General features: G+C 38.5%; 1 non-coding gene across 1 annotated transcript; it reads right to left on the minus strand.

Annotated features, from left to right (window-relative positions):
- Positions 1-454: 454 nt before the first annotated feature.
- Positions 455-619, minus strand: LOC142435101 (U1 spliceosomal RNA). The gene has a single exon (XR_012781248.1). It is a non-coding gene; the product is annotated as a U1 spliceosomal RNA (small nuclear RNA).
- Between the last annotated feature and the right edge of the window lie 14744 nt (positions 620-15363).

Consider the following 15363-nt stretch of genomic DNA (forward strand, 5'->3'; position numbering starts at 1 on the left):
AGGAAAAGCCACACGGACCTACCCCGATGCAGTCTTGGGTGCTGGAGCACCCGTGTGGAGACTTCTGCCAATGCTGAGATGCTTACACATTCACTGACTTGGCTTTCCTCCAGCAGTCGACATCATTGAGTCTGTTTTGTGAGATGAAGGAGGACTTTGTGGATTGGTGTTGGACATATGGGTTAATGGGTTAATGTTGGACTTGTGGGCTTGGGCAGCACTGGGTTAGGATGTTTTCTTGATGCGCACTTAACCTTTATATAAAACTCTCTCCTATACATGAGTTTCTTTGGATTTGTTTCTCTAAAGTACCAAGACTAACACATAGGCAAACTGACAAGGATAAGCTTGAAGCTTTTATCAGAAACAATTCAGGTAAGAAGACAATGGAGCAACATATATATATATAAATTATTTTTATTTTTTTCCTCTCTTTTTTTTTTTTTTCTAAAATCAGGGGAGAGTGCAAATACAGTCCCCTACTACCACAAATTATGCAGTCACGTTCCCCACATTTGGGGAAATCGCAGGAGTCAGCACATCCGGAGTGCAAATGGATGAGCCTCGCCCTGCGAAAACCACCTTCATTCTCATGGTGTCTCCCCTGTCAGGTAAATATATATATAAATTCTTAAAAGAAAATTCCTGCCAACCAAGATTTCTAAATACAGCACAATTTTCAATTAAATATGAAGGAGAAATATTGTATTTCCAAACAAGCAAAAACATGAACTATTCATAGGAATGAAAGTAGCATTACAAAAAATATTAACTACATACCTATGGCTAGAAAATCAACAACAGCACATAAACATGAGACCACCAGAATGTACAAAACCACCTAGAAACTAACACATGAAAATGTCGCTCAAAGCAAATTAGATATACGGGAACAAAGACACAAATACCTCCCTCAAAAAAGGAACCAAGCACAAATACTATGAATTGACAGCAACAAATCCACATTTATCAATAATAACACTGAATGTCAATGGACTAAAGGCAAGACTCAAAAGACAAAGAGTGGCTGACAGGATTAGGAAACAAGACCCATCAATATCCTGCCTTCAATAGGTACATGTCAAAATCACAGACAAAAATATTCAGACAAAAACATTCTAAGAGTCAAAGGATGGTGAAAATCTACCAAGCCAATTTCAATCAGAAAGGCTGGAGTGGCAATATTAATATCTGACAAAATAGACCTCAAACTAAACAACATAGTGATAGACAAGAATGGACATTACATAATGATGAAAAGGTCAATTGACCAGGAATGTATGGCCACAATAAACATGAATGTGCCCAATAAAAGACTCTTGAAATACATCATCAACATTTTTCTTTTGATTTTGTTTGTTTTTTTAAACCACTACAATGCTTTCTACAATGTCGAAATAATTTTGCATTTTTACCAGCAATAGATAAAGTTTGTATTTCTAACAGCAATAGATAAAGGTTCCAATTTTATTCATTATTTTTCTTTTCTTTTATAAAACTCATTTTATTGAGGGCTGTATAGCTCATATAAAATCCATACATCAATTGTATCAAGCACATTTGTACATATCTTGTTATCATAATTTTCAAAATATTTTATTTCTACCTGCGCCCTTGGTATCACCTCCTCTCTTTTGCCTCCCTCCCCTCTCACCTATGGAATTCCTTGATAAATTATGAATTATTATTATTTGCATATCTTACACCGTTTGCTGTCTCCCTTCACTCACATTTATGTTGCTCATCTCCCTTGGGGGAGGAAGGTATACATCCATCATTGTGATTGGTTCCCCCTTTCTCCTTCTATCCCCACCTTCCCCCTACCCTCATGTTATTGCTACTTCCATTACTATTCCTGAGGGATAGATCTCCTATCTGTACTAGTGTATATTCTCCACTCTATCCAGATTTGTAAGTAAGAACTGATAGTTCTAACTTGATAGTTCCAACATGATAGTTGGGTGTGGGGAGCTTTCAAGAACTAAAGGAATGTGTGTTTCATCAGTGCTATATTGCACCCTGGCTGGCTTGTCCCTTTCTTGTGACCCTTCTGTGAAGGGATGTCCAATTGTCTACAGATGGGCTTTGGGTCTCCATTTTGAGCTACCTGGTTCACATCAATATGATTGTTTTTGGTTTTCCAATGCCTGATACCAGATCCCGTCAACACTTTGTGATCACAAAGGCTGGTGTGCTTCTTCCATGTGGGCTTTGTTGCTTCCCTACTAGATGGCTGTTTATTTAACTTCAAGCCTTTATGATCCCAGACACTATATCTTCTAATAGCCGGGCACCACCAGCTTTTTTCACTGCATTTGCTTACAAGCCCATTTTGTCTTCAGTGATTGTGTTAGGAGGGTGAGCATCACAGAATCCCGTTATTAGAACAAAGAGTTCTTGCATTGAGGAATGGCTTGAATAGAGGCCCAATGTCCGTCTTCTACCTTAATACTTAACATAAAAATATATGTGCATAAATCTCTATCACTATTGTTAAATATTAATATTTTTACATATACACAGCCTATATTTATACCTCTATAGTTTAGCCTCATAGTTCTTGCCTTTGTTTCCTTTTACTTTCCTCCTGTCCCACTCTGATGTTTGATCTACATTCGGTAATTCCTCTCTGCTACATTGAACTTGATCAACTCTCAGTAATTCCTCGCAGTTACATTGCACTTGGTCAAACCCCACCAGGTCTTCTACACCCTCCTCACCATTGATTTGTTATCTTTTTGTTCCCTTGACCTGGGGTTTGTTGGCTCCCTTCTGCCTTTGCCCCACCTCCCCCTCTCCCCTGTTCTCGGGAACCATTGGTCCCATTGTTTTCTCCTTGGAATTGTTTAACTTGCCTATCTCATTGTGTGGGAATTGGGTGAGGTCTGATCCCCCACAACTGTGTGAAACACGAAGGGAGTGCCACAGAGCAGGAAGGGGAGCAAAGCAATGAAGATCCTGAGAATTCTTGAAAATAGACTTCAGACTCAGAGGGCAGGGCTTGGCACCTCATCAGTCTCAATTGCAAAACATATATAAGGATCAGCAGATAGACCTGGAATTATTTTTAGCCCCACCTTTCTTTTCCTTCTTCTATACAGCAACATAACTCAAAAAAAGAGCTGAAAAGAGAAATCACCATATTTCCAACAATAATAGAAGACTTCAGTACACTTACCTTAAGGAAATGTAGATCAATAGGAAAGGAAGTCAATAAAGAAGCGGAAGAAGAGAACAATGTCATCAAAGAGCTAGACCTCCTAGATCTATTCAGACCCGTCCAACCAACAAGAAAGGCACATTTTTCTCCAGTGTACATGGTACATGCTCTAAAATAGACCACATGCTAGGTCTCAAAACAAATCTTAACAAATTTAAACACAGAGCTCATACCACTCATCTTCTCAGAACACAATGCTATAAACAGGAAATCAACTATAGAAGGGAAACACATAGAAACTCAGCATCAAATTACTTAAAATAGACTGAGTGTTAGACAGAACAAGAGGTGAATTAAGAGGTTCCTTTAAAAAAATGAGAACGATAACACAACATACCAAGACTTAGGGGATACACAAAAGCAGTTATCAGAAGACAATTGATAACAACCAATTAATACATAAAAAGAGGATAAAACCATTATTAAAACTTTAACACAACACCTCCAACAATTAGAACAAGGAAAACAGCATAAGTCTTCCAATGATTGTAAAAGAGAAATTATAAAAATTAAACCAAAAGTAACTGAACTGGAAAACAGAAAAACAATGGAAAAGATCAAAAAGAAAATAAGTTGATTTTTCAAAAGGAGCTACACAATTGACAAGCTGCTGGCCAACTTAACAATTGAAAAAAGAGGAATGCAAATATCTAGAATCAGATATGAAACGGGTGACATAGCAACACGCCCTAATGAAATAAAAAGAATAAAAACACACTTCTATGAAAAACTATATTCCAGAAAATTTGATAGTCTAGAAGAAATGAAAAATATATCATCTATACCATCTACACAAATTAATACACAGAGATGTAGAAAACCTAACAGACTTATAAAAAAAATAGATAAGGTCATCAAGAAACTCAAAAAAGCCCAGGACTGAAAGGTTTCATAGGGGAATTCTACCAAGTCTATTGAGAGGAACTAGCACCAATTCAACACAAAGTATTTCAAAAATCATAAAAATTGACCACAAACTTTGAGACTCATTCTATGCAGTTAGCATATATCTGATACCAAATCCAGGGAAAGGGAACTCAATGACAGACTAATATCCCTCTTTGATGCAAAAATTCTTTAAAAGTTCTGACCAATAGAATTTTAAAACATATAGAAAAAATAATATGCTATGTCCAAGTGGAATTCATACCTGGAATACAAAGATGTTTCCACATTAGAAAAACAATTAATGTAATCCACCACTAAACAAAACAAAGAATAAGAACCACATCATCATATCAATAGTTTCAGAAAAGGCATTTGACACTATCAAACACTGAACAAAATAGGAGTAGAAGGGAAACTCCTCAGCATAATAAAAGGCACATATGAAAAACCAACAGCCAAATCATACTCAATGGGTAATAACTGGAAGCATTCTCCCTGAGAAGAGGAACTAGACAAAGATGTTCCCTATTACCAGTCTTATTCAACAATGTGTTGGAAGTTTTAGCCTGAACCATCAGACAATCAAAAAAATCAAAGGAATACAAATAATCAAAGAAGACATGAAACTCACTATTTGGAAATGACATTATACTACATTTAGACAAAGACAAATGGAAGGATATTTCATGTTCATGGATACAAAGAGTCGATATAGTAAAAATCAATACTATCAAAACCAATTTATAAATATAATTCCAATAGAAATTCTAACTACATTGTTTAAAGAAATAGAAAAACTAATAACCAACTTAATATTGAGAGGGGGGATAAACAGAATTATAAAAGAACTCCTTAAAAAAAAGGAAAAGCATAGCAGCCATCCCATTACCTGACTTCAATATCTACTTCCCAATCACAGTAGTCCAAACAGCTTGGTCCTGGTATATATAACTACAGATACATAAACCAATGGAACAGAATATAAAACTCAGAAACAAATCTACCATATTTCATTGATTTTTAACAAAAGAACAAGAAATATTAAAGGAGAAAGAGACGTTCTCTTCAACAACTGGTGCTGGGAAATTTGGATCTAAATCTGCAGAGGAATATCACAATACCCATAATTCACTCCGTGTATCAAAGGCAACTCAATGTATTAAACACCTAAATGTAAACATCAATGTTCTATGGATCATCTATGAGAAAATCGGGATCAATTTGAGGGCATTATTGCAAGGCATACTGAGACTACCAAGCATAATAAAGGAATCATACAAAATAGGAAGGCAAAAATAGGTGCCAAGAACCTAGTAAAAATAGGACATTTACCTCATGATCATAGAGGCTGGTGTGCCTCATCCTTGCGGGTTTCATTGCTTCCCTACTACATGGCCATTTGTTTAGCTCCATGCCTTTAAGACCCCAGATGTTATATCTTTTTAAAATCATTTTATTGGGGAATCGTACAACTCTTATCACAGTTGATACATCCATCCATTGTTTGTCAAGACATTTGTACATTTGTTGCCCTCATTATTCTAAAAACATTTGCTTTCTACTTGAGCCCTTGGTATCAGTTCCTTATTTCCCCCCTCCCTCTTCTCCCCTCCCTCATGAACCCTTGATAATTTATAATTTATTATTATTTTGTCATATCTTGTACTGTCCAATGTCCCTTCACCCACTTTTTTGGTCCATCCCCCAGGGAGGAGGTTATATGTAGATCCCTGTAATTGATTCCCCCTTTCTACCCCACCTTCCCATCACCCTCCCGGCATAGCCACTCTCACCACTGGTCCTGAAGGGATCATCTGTCTGGATTCCCTGTGTTTCCAGTTCCTATCTATACCAGTGTACATCCTTTGGTCTAGCTGGATTTGCAAGGTAGAATTGGGATCATGATAGTGGGGGCGGGGAGAAAGCAATTAAGAACTAGAGGAAAGTTGTATATTTCATCACTGTTACACTGCACTCTGACTGACTCATGTCCTCCTCAAGACCCTTCTGTAAGGGGATGTCCAGTTGCCTACAGATGGGCTTTGGGTCCCCAATCTGCACTCCCCCTCATTCACAATGATATGATATTTTGTTCTTTGATGCCTGATACCTGATCCCTTTGACACCTCATGATTACAGAGGCCGGTGTGCTTCTTCCATGTGGGCTTTGTTGCTTCTCAGCTAGATGGCCACTTGTTTAACTTCAAGCCTTTAAGAACCCAGACAATATATCTTTTGATACCCGGGCACCATCAGCTTTCTTCACCACACTTGCTTATGCACCCATTTTGTCTTAAGCAATCATGTTGGGAGGGTGAGTATCATACATTGCCACATTATTAGAACAAGCCTTTCTTGTACTGAGGTAAGACTTAAGTAGAGGCCCAAAGTCCATCTGCTTCCGTGTTATGTTTATAGATAGATAGATAGATAGATAGATAGATAGATAGATAGATAGATAGATAGATAGATAGATAGATAGATAAATGCACATATCTTTACATATTTACAAATATACATATATATTTATACCCACATATATAATTTTTACTTTCTTCTTCTTATCTCTTTTTCTTTTTACTTTCCTCCTGCTCCACTATCATGATTATCTATCACTCATCTTTCTGTAATTCCTCTTGGATACCAACAAACACTTAACAATACTTAATGTAGACACCAAGGGGGAGAATATAGCCAGAACTATGTATTTAATTCGACACTTTTGACCTAGTTGCTATCCAGCCTTTGCCAACCCAGGTCATGTGCTGTATATACTACTGGGAGATTAGACTTTGTTCTTTTAAGGCACACATCATTAGGACTTGATGTGGAAACCCCACTGACTGAACTGAGCTTTACCTCAAACTTAACCATAGCCCTTGACCTTAGGGCTGAAACTCTAGAGTCTCAGAAGCAGGAGACTGTTATCCTAAAGTTATAGAACTAGTGATCATTGGATCACTTGCCTTGAGGGTGCCCAATGAATGGTAACCCGGGGTTACCATTTACTTAGTATTTTAATTATCTCCTTGCTTTATTGTGATGACATGTATTAATCTGGTAGGCATGGTTCTGTCATTGTGAATGAATGTTATTGAAAGATTTACACTATTCCCAAAGCCTCTATCACTGACTCTCATTGTTTGGGTAAATAGTGTTCAGTTACTTAAGAGCTTAATCTGTACAAGTCAATAAGTCATGTATTGTGATTTGTAGCTGGCCTACATTTGTATAACTTCCTTTTCTCAATGGTGTTTTAAATTCTACACCATTTGCTAATTAATAACACTATCAATAGATAGTGTTAGGGCCCAAGAGGATGATTGTTAATGTCTCTAACATAAAATCATAATGATTTCTCAACAGTGAACTGGACATAAATATAAACCATAGATATATGAATGGATTTTAGGTTCACATTTATGTCTAGCCCCAATATGAGAACAATTAGTTCTTATGACATGGCCCTTATTGATACTTGCCCTCATAAATATAAGGGTCCTATAACAAAGTGTGGTGATGAAACTAGATGGTGCCCTGCTATCAGAAATAATAGCATCTGAAATCTTAAAGTAGCCATTATTAACCAGTGGATCTCTTCCCCTTTAGGGGTTGAATGACACTTTCACAGGGGCCACCTAATATATCCTGCATATCAGATATTTACATTATGATTCATACCAGTAGCAAAATTACAGTTATGAAGTAGCAACAAAAATAATTTTATGGTGTGGTCACAACATGAGGAACTGCATTAAAGGGCCACAGCATTAGGAGTTGAGAACCACTGTTTTAAAGCATGTCTTTGAAAAGCAGCCATCAACAGGGCCCACATGGAAGAAGAACACCAGTCTATGGGATCCAAAGATTGTGAATGATAAAACACAAACACAAAGGAGGAATGGCTTGAGAGCTTAAATTGTGACCACTTTGTTTGCAGAAGGCTTTGAATGACAGTAGGAGCCCCAAACCCATTCAGAGAGTCCAAACATGGATTACGCCTCTGGTGAATCCCCTCTGGTCATAGACCAGGCATGTGAATAGCCTCCCTATCATTCAGAGTGCTGTGAGTTACTTTGTTGTTTTGTTTTCCTGGATTTTGTTTTCCAGGGTTTTCTGTATAGGAAATCCAGCATGGGTAGAGCTGTAGACAGTGACTGCATTGGTGGGTTCTTGGGCAGTATGGTGGGGGAAGTTGAGAGGAGGTGGGGAACGGATAACCACGAGCATAAAAAACAAGTAAATGTTCTAATATTGATTGTGGACATGATTGTTCAGCTCTCTTTAATATGATTAAAATATTTCATTTATGCTATGTGAAATATATGCCAACAACACTCTTTCAAATGACTGGGTAAATGATCAAATTAGCGATGAAGTGAAAATATTCTGGAGATGGGGTGTGTAAAATGGCCGCCAGGTAGCAACAACTATCAGAACCTCTCTCCTTGTCCTGCTGAGAATTTAACAGGTGCGCTGGGAAATCAGATGCTCTACCTGAAAGTGCTATGACCTGTGTAGCTCCTGGAACACTAGAAGAAGGACAGTGGGGATGAATGAAAGACAGAAGACAGAATACTGAAAGTAGAAGCCAGGTGGAGCCTTTTCCTCTGAAGTGGGAGAACATTACCCAGCAACTACAGTGTGTTTATGCAGGCAAGAGTATCTAAGGAATTTTATCACAAGCTCAAGGGGAGGATGAAACCAGGAACAAGGAGTATAGCTGATCTCTTGCAGAATGTTTTGTGTTAGCAGTATTGCAGGGAACTGGAGAGGGTAGCGTCTACTTTACCGGAGGCCAAGGTCAGACCATCCAGCGCATTGGCTCCTTGGGTTGAGCTGTCAGCACTTTCCCACGGGCCTTTCATCAACTGTGGGAGGTGAAAATCTTGTCCCACTTGCCCAAGAAGTAGACAGCTTCACTCCCAACACCACCCTCTTTTCTATTTTGTAGCTAAAGCTTTTGGTCATGGTGTTTTAATTCCTATATATCCTGCCATAGGTTTTGTGGCCAGAGGTATTTCCCACAAATCCTACTGTTCAGGGCCTATCCTAGATTTTAATAATAGCCAGGTATGATGAGGCAAAAGGCCTCCCTCCTGCCCCACCTTCAGTTGTTCTTTCCATCCTGGGTCACACTCACCAAAGAGGAATCCATTTACACTCTCCATAACCTGTGAAAGCACAAATATAGCCCTGCCGTTGGGCTGATAGCAACCGGGTTCTTGATGCCACTGTCTTCCACCAGATCTTTTTGGTAGCAACTTTCTCTGTGGGGGTAGAAAAATGGTGTTCTGCTCTAGATACGTCAGAGGGTTCAGGTACACAGGAAAACTTAAGAGTTAATGAAGCTAAATGAAGTTTTTCATATTTAGCTCTGATGCCATGCCCTACTCCAGATATGTGTTTTATTATTTGTAATCTTTGAATCATACAGGGTAGCGAGCTTCTTCCACTTGGACTTAGTTGAAGCCTCACTTAGATGACTGCTTGTTTGAAGACAAACCTTTAAGATCCCAGATCCTATTTTTTTTAATAGCCAGGCACTCACTGTCTGCTTTTGTCACCACGCTTTGCTAGAGCACCCATATCTTCACTAATCTCTTTATGAGCGAGAGCATTGGCAGGGCCATACCATAAGAACTAAGTGTTCATAGATTGGGGGTAGAATTAAGTATGAACCCAAAATACATTCACATATCTATTATACACACATACACACACACATATATATATATATATATATCTGGCTCACTATGGAGGCCTCATTTTCATTTTATAATCAAGAACCTTATCAATCATCCCCCTGAGGCATAAGGCAGATTCTATTGAGTGTCATTAATTTATCCAATGGGATAGAATTTAACACACTGTAGAGAAAATAAAATTATATAAGTATAATCTTGGCTACGAACTGCATTGCATGAATTGCTGACTTATACAGATTAAATTCTTAAGTGACTGGACACTGTTTACACTAACAATCACCCCTTTTAAACATAACTCTTTAAGACCATACATAATCACCACAGACAAAAAGAAAATCATATTTTCACCTTACATAATACAACTAACATGCCTACAAAAGAAAACGTGCTAATCCCATTTTCATCTTATATTTTATAAGTAAAGAAAACAAAAATATTTGGTACGTACATAAAATAGAAATTACTCATAACAATTAAGGTCATTATTCCTGCAGCTGGTCACATGATCATAGATGTTACTTAGAACTACCTTCTTCCATTACTAGAGGTTACTCCTTAGGCTACTAACTGTAAGGTCAGCAGTTGGAAACATCAAGATGTTCCACCAGAGAATGATGAGTTATTAACACTCCCATCAAGAGTTACAGTCTTAGAAACCCACAGGGGGCAGATTTATTCTGATTTATAGTGGTTGTTTATGTGTTGCGGTGATGCTGACAGCTATGTGACTGGTATTCCAAATGCCAGTAGAGCCACCAAAAGTGAACAGGGTTCAATGGAGTTTCCAGATGAGGAACAATGAAGAAGTAATTGGCTGCGCGCTTCAGAGGAAGTAGCTGCTGAAAAACTTATGCATAGCTTTGAAGCATTGTCACATACTGAAGACCTAATAAAGGGGAATAGAACATTGTCAGAGATGGTGCCAGAGAATGGGTCCCTGGGGTAGGAGGCGCTCAAACTGTGGTTGAGGAGGAACTGTTTTTCTGAGTGGAGTTGCCTATGGTGACACGAGTTAAGTGAAGCCTGTGCGAGTAGAGCCTTCGGAATTTTCAAGGAGAAACTGCTGCAAAAATATGCTACCTGGAACACATAAAAGATTGATATCCTAGGCATTAGTGAGCTGAAACAGACTGGCATTGGCCATGTTTAATCAGAAAATCATAGGAGTGACTGCCAGGAATGACATACTCAAGAGGAATAGCACTGCATTCGTGGTCAGAATGGACATCGCAAACTGAATCTTGGAGTACATTGCTGTCTGTGATAGAATTATATCTGTTCTCCTTCAATGAAATCAACTAAGACAATTATTATTTAAATATATGGACTTCCCACAAAAGCTAGTGATGAAGAATTTGAAGAATTCAACTAATGTCTTCAATGAGAAATTGATCAAGATGTATTGATAATTACAGGTCATTGGAGTGAAAAAGTTAGAAACAAAAAGGAAGGAGCAGTAGTTGGAAAATATGATCTTGTTGACAGAAATGAAGCTGAAAATCACATGATAGAATTTTGCAAGAATAACGACATTTTCACAGCAGAGAACTTTTTTTCAACATCACTATATACATGGTGAGTTTAGTTTGGTTTTGGTTTTCCACTACCAATTTCATATTTTATTTACCTTCAGGATGTACCTCAGCCAGTTGTGGTTCTTTGCCTTTCATTCCTGAAGTGTCTGGGATATTATTAGTGATGTCAGAATTGGATACTTTACCATTGACTCAAAGGGTATAGTAATACTAAGAGGCAACCTAAATATTCTCCTGGATTCCAGACATATTCTTCTTTCCCTCCATTATGTAACACAAATCCAATTTCCCCTTAGTAATTAGAATCAGTCACACCACTCAATACTCTTGATATAGAGACACGAGACGTCCAGCATGGTCAAGCAAAATCTTTAACTGCCATTCCAATGGGATCAGTGCTGTGTTTCCAAGCGGGAGCATTCCTCTGTGCAACTAGGATTTTCAGTCCTGAAGAGCAAAGGGCCACTGGAACATCAAGCAAAAATGCTCCAGCTGGGTCATTAAAACTGTGAATTGGGCCACTCTTATGTCTGACGTCTGGTTTCTGGACCCATGAATCCTGACTAATGGGGACATGCACGATATATTGGCTGATGGTTTGAAGTTTTGTCATTTGCATTACAGGTTGTCACTGAGTCTTCCTCCAAACCTGATGTCATGTTCTTTTATAAGCAGTGTAGTTTCTTGGAGTATTTATTGGTCAAAAATGTTGTTGGTGTCATTAATTTATTTATCATACACATTGAATATGCGTGGTGAGAGAATAGAGTTCTGATGCACATTTATCCTGATTTTAAGCCATGCTGTATTCCCTTGTTCTGTTTGTCCATGTGCCCCTTGATTCATGTAAAAATTCTACATGAGTACACTGAAATGTGCTGGAATTCCTATACTTCTCAAGACTGTCTATAATTTTTATGATCCACACAGTCAAATGTCTTTGCATAGTCAATACAATAGTCAATAAAATACAAGTAAACATCTTTCTGGTATGCTCTGGGCTCCGCCAACATCCATCTGATATCAGCTATGATATCCCTTGCGTCACCTCCTTTCCTGAATCCCAATTGAACCTCTGGCAGCTTCCTGTCAAAGTATTGCTGCAACTCTTGTTGGATAGTCTGCAGCAAAATTCTTCTTGAATATGGTATCAATGATACTGTTGCATAATTTGTGTATTCTTTGGAGTTACTTTTCTTTAGCATGGGTACAAACATGGATTTCGTCCAGTCAACTGGTCAGGTAACTGTCTTCCAAATTTCCTGGCATCTTCAGCTGTTGAAACATTTTAATTGATATTCAATCAATTCCTGGAGCCTTGTTTTTGGCTAATGGTTTCAGTGCAGCTTGAAATTCCCTTTTTCGGTATCATTGGCTCTTGCTCATTTTCTACCTCTTAAATTTTTCAACAGTTTTATTCGCATATAATTAATAGATAATACAATTAAATAGTTCAATGACATCAACAAGAGTTGTATAATAACCACTAAAACCAGGCTTCAAACAATTTCTTCATTTGTGTACACATTGCTGTTAGCTCCCCATTTCCCTGCGACCTCCTCTGCCAGACCTCAGGAAACATTAGCCCAAATATTGTCTCCATAGATGTACTTATCCTGGATTTCATAAACAGAAAGAAACACTTAAAATTAATCAAAAATACAGCAAAACAACTAAAAGCTCAGTTGAAAAGAAAGCAGAACTTAATAAAACCGAAAACAAATTTAAGTGGATCATAAAGGGAGATCAAATGATAGGGTGCTAAATTTTAACCTAACTCCATCGGCATCTGTGGCATTTACAGAATCTCCTGTCTGCTTGCGAAGGGGTGGATTCTAGCTTGTCAAGCAGGTTGCAGCTTGATTACCTCATTTGGAGATGTGAATGTAAAAAAAACAGCTCAGTGGAGGCCAGACACACTCTCTCTATGCTTGTCTCCCTGTGAGACATTCCCGTTGAAAAGCCCCAAGGAGCTACACTGATGGAGGCAGAGCCCTGAAGCTGGAGGAGCCATGTGGAGACCCACTAGATACACAAGACTTTCCACCCACTAGCCTGTCTGTGAACTTCCTGCATTCGGCGTTATTGTATGTGTTGCATGAGTCTGAAGAGGACCTTAAAGACTTGCATCAGACATATGGACTAACATTGGATTTATGGATTAATATGGACTGGGCTGAGGTGTTTTCTTCATGTACAATTACTCTTTGATATAAGGTTCTCTCTTATATACCTATGAGTGTCTATGAATTTGTTTCTCTAGTCAACCCAGACTAGCACACCATCAATACACTTTCTAATGCTTTCTGCATGTTAGCAAAACTAATGACATCTGTGGTCCATAGTCAGCAAGAATTCACCAGGGGGTTAATCCACAGGTATTTCCTCTTCACTTAAAAAAAAATACTGAAACAGCTTTAAAATGGGCCAAAAGATAGATCAAATGGTAGGATACTACATTTGACCTAACTGCATCTGTCATTACTGACTATAATACTCTGTCTGATTAACAGGGTAAATTTCATCCCTCCACTATGGTCAGAGGTAAATCCATGTAACCCTGCAAATGGCTTTTGGGCTTCCACTGTCATCCATAGCCTTCTGCAAACCAGCTGTTCACAATTTAAGCTCTGATGCCATTTCCACTTTTAGATTAGGATTATATTATATACAAACATTGGATCACACAAGTCAGTGTCCTCACTTTCTACACCTTGAAATGTTTGTTACATATAATATAATTTAATAGTTCAATCATATCAAGGGGAATTGTACAATCCCCAAAAACATCAATCCTAGAGCACTCCCTCTCTCCATGGTTGAACCATCCCCCAAATGCTGCTTCCTGCATTGTTTAATATTTTGCCCATAGGATTTTTTTTAACATTGCACCCCAAGTCTTGAATTTTCTTTAGTTCTTTAAGTTTAAGATATGTCTGTGATTGAACTAACACTCAAGTACTTACTCAATGCAAGAACACTTTGTTCTATTAAATTGACATTCCATGATGCACACCTTCTCGACATGATCGCTGAAGACAAATGTGTGTGTAAGCAAATGTGGTGAAGAAAGATGATGGTGCCTGGCTATCAAAAGATATAGTGTCTGGAGTCTTAAAATCTTAAAGATAAACAAGCGGCCATCTAGCTCAGAAGCAACAAAGGCCACATGGAAGAAGCACACCAGCCTGCGTGACCACGAGGTGTCGAAGGGATCAGATATCAGGCATCAAAGAACAAAAAGTGGAGACCCAAAGCCCATCTGTAGGCAACTGGACATCCCCTTATTGAAGGGTCACAGGGAGGGGATGAGCCAGTCAGGGTGCAGGGCAGCAAAGCTGAAACATACAACTTTCCTCTAGTTTTTAATGCTTCCTCCCCCCATTCTCATGATCCCAATCCTACCTTACAAATCTGGCTAGACCAGAGGATGTACATTGGTAGAGATAGGAACTGAAAACTCAGGGAATCCAGGACAGATGACCGACCCCTTCTGGACCAGTGGCTAGTGTGGCGCAATACCTGGAGGGTGGAGGGAAGGTGGGGTGGAAAGAGGAACCGATTACAAGGATCTACATATAACCTCCTCCCTGGGGGACAGACAACAGAAAAGTGGGTGAAGGGAGACGTCAGACAGCGTAAGACAGCAAAATAATAATAATTTATGAACTATCAAGGGTTCATGAGGGAAGGGGGAGTGTGGAGGGAGGGGGCAAAATGAGGAGCTGATACCAAGGGCTCAAGTAGAAAGCAAATGTTTTGAGAATGATGATGGTAACAGATGTACAAATGTGCTTGACACAGTGGATGTATGTATGGATTGTGGTAAGAATTGTACAAGCCCCCAATAAAATGATTTTTTAAGTATGTCTGTGCTCTTCCTTTATGGTGTTCTAAGTCTAGGTCTTTGCACATTTTATTATATCACTTTACTACACTTGATATTAGCCAAAAGGCAAACAAGTGATCATTATATTATTTTACTTTGTCTTTTTGAACTGAATTTCTGTTC

The sequence above is a fragment of the Tenrec ecaudatus genome, chromosome X (genome assembly GCF_050624435.1).
Source record: "Tenrec ecaudatus isolate mTenEca1 chromosome X, mTenEca1.hap1, whole genome shotgun sequence".
Classification (NCBI taxonomy): Eukaryota; Metazoa; Chordata; class Mammalia; order Afrosoricida; family Tenrecidae; genus Tenrec; species Tenrec ecaudatus.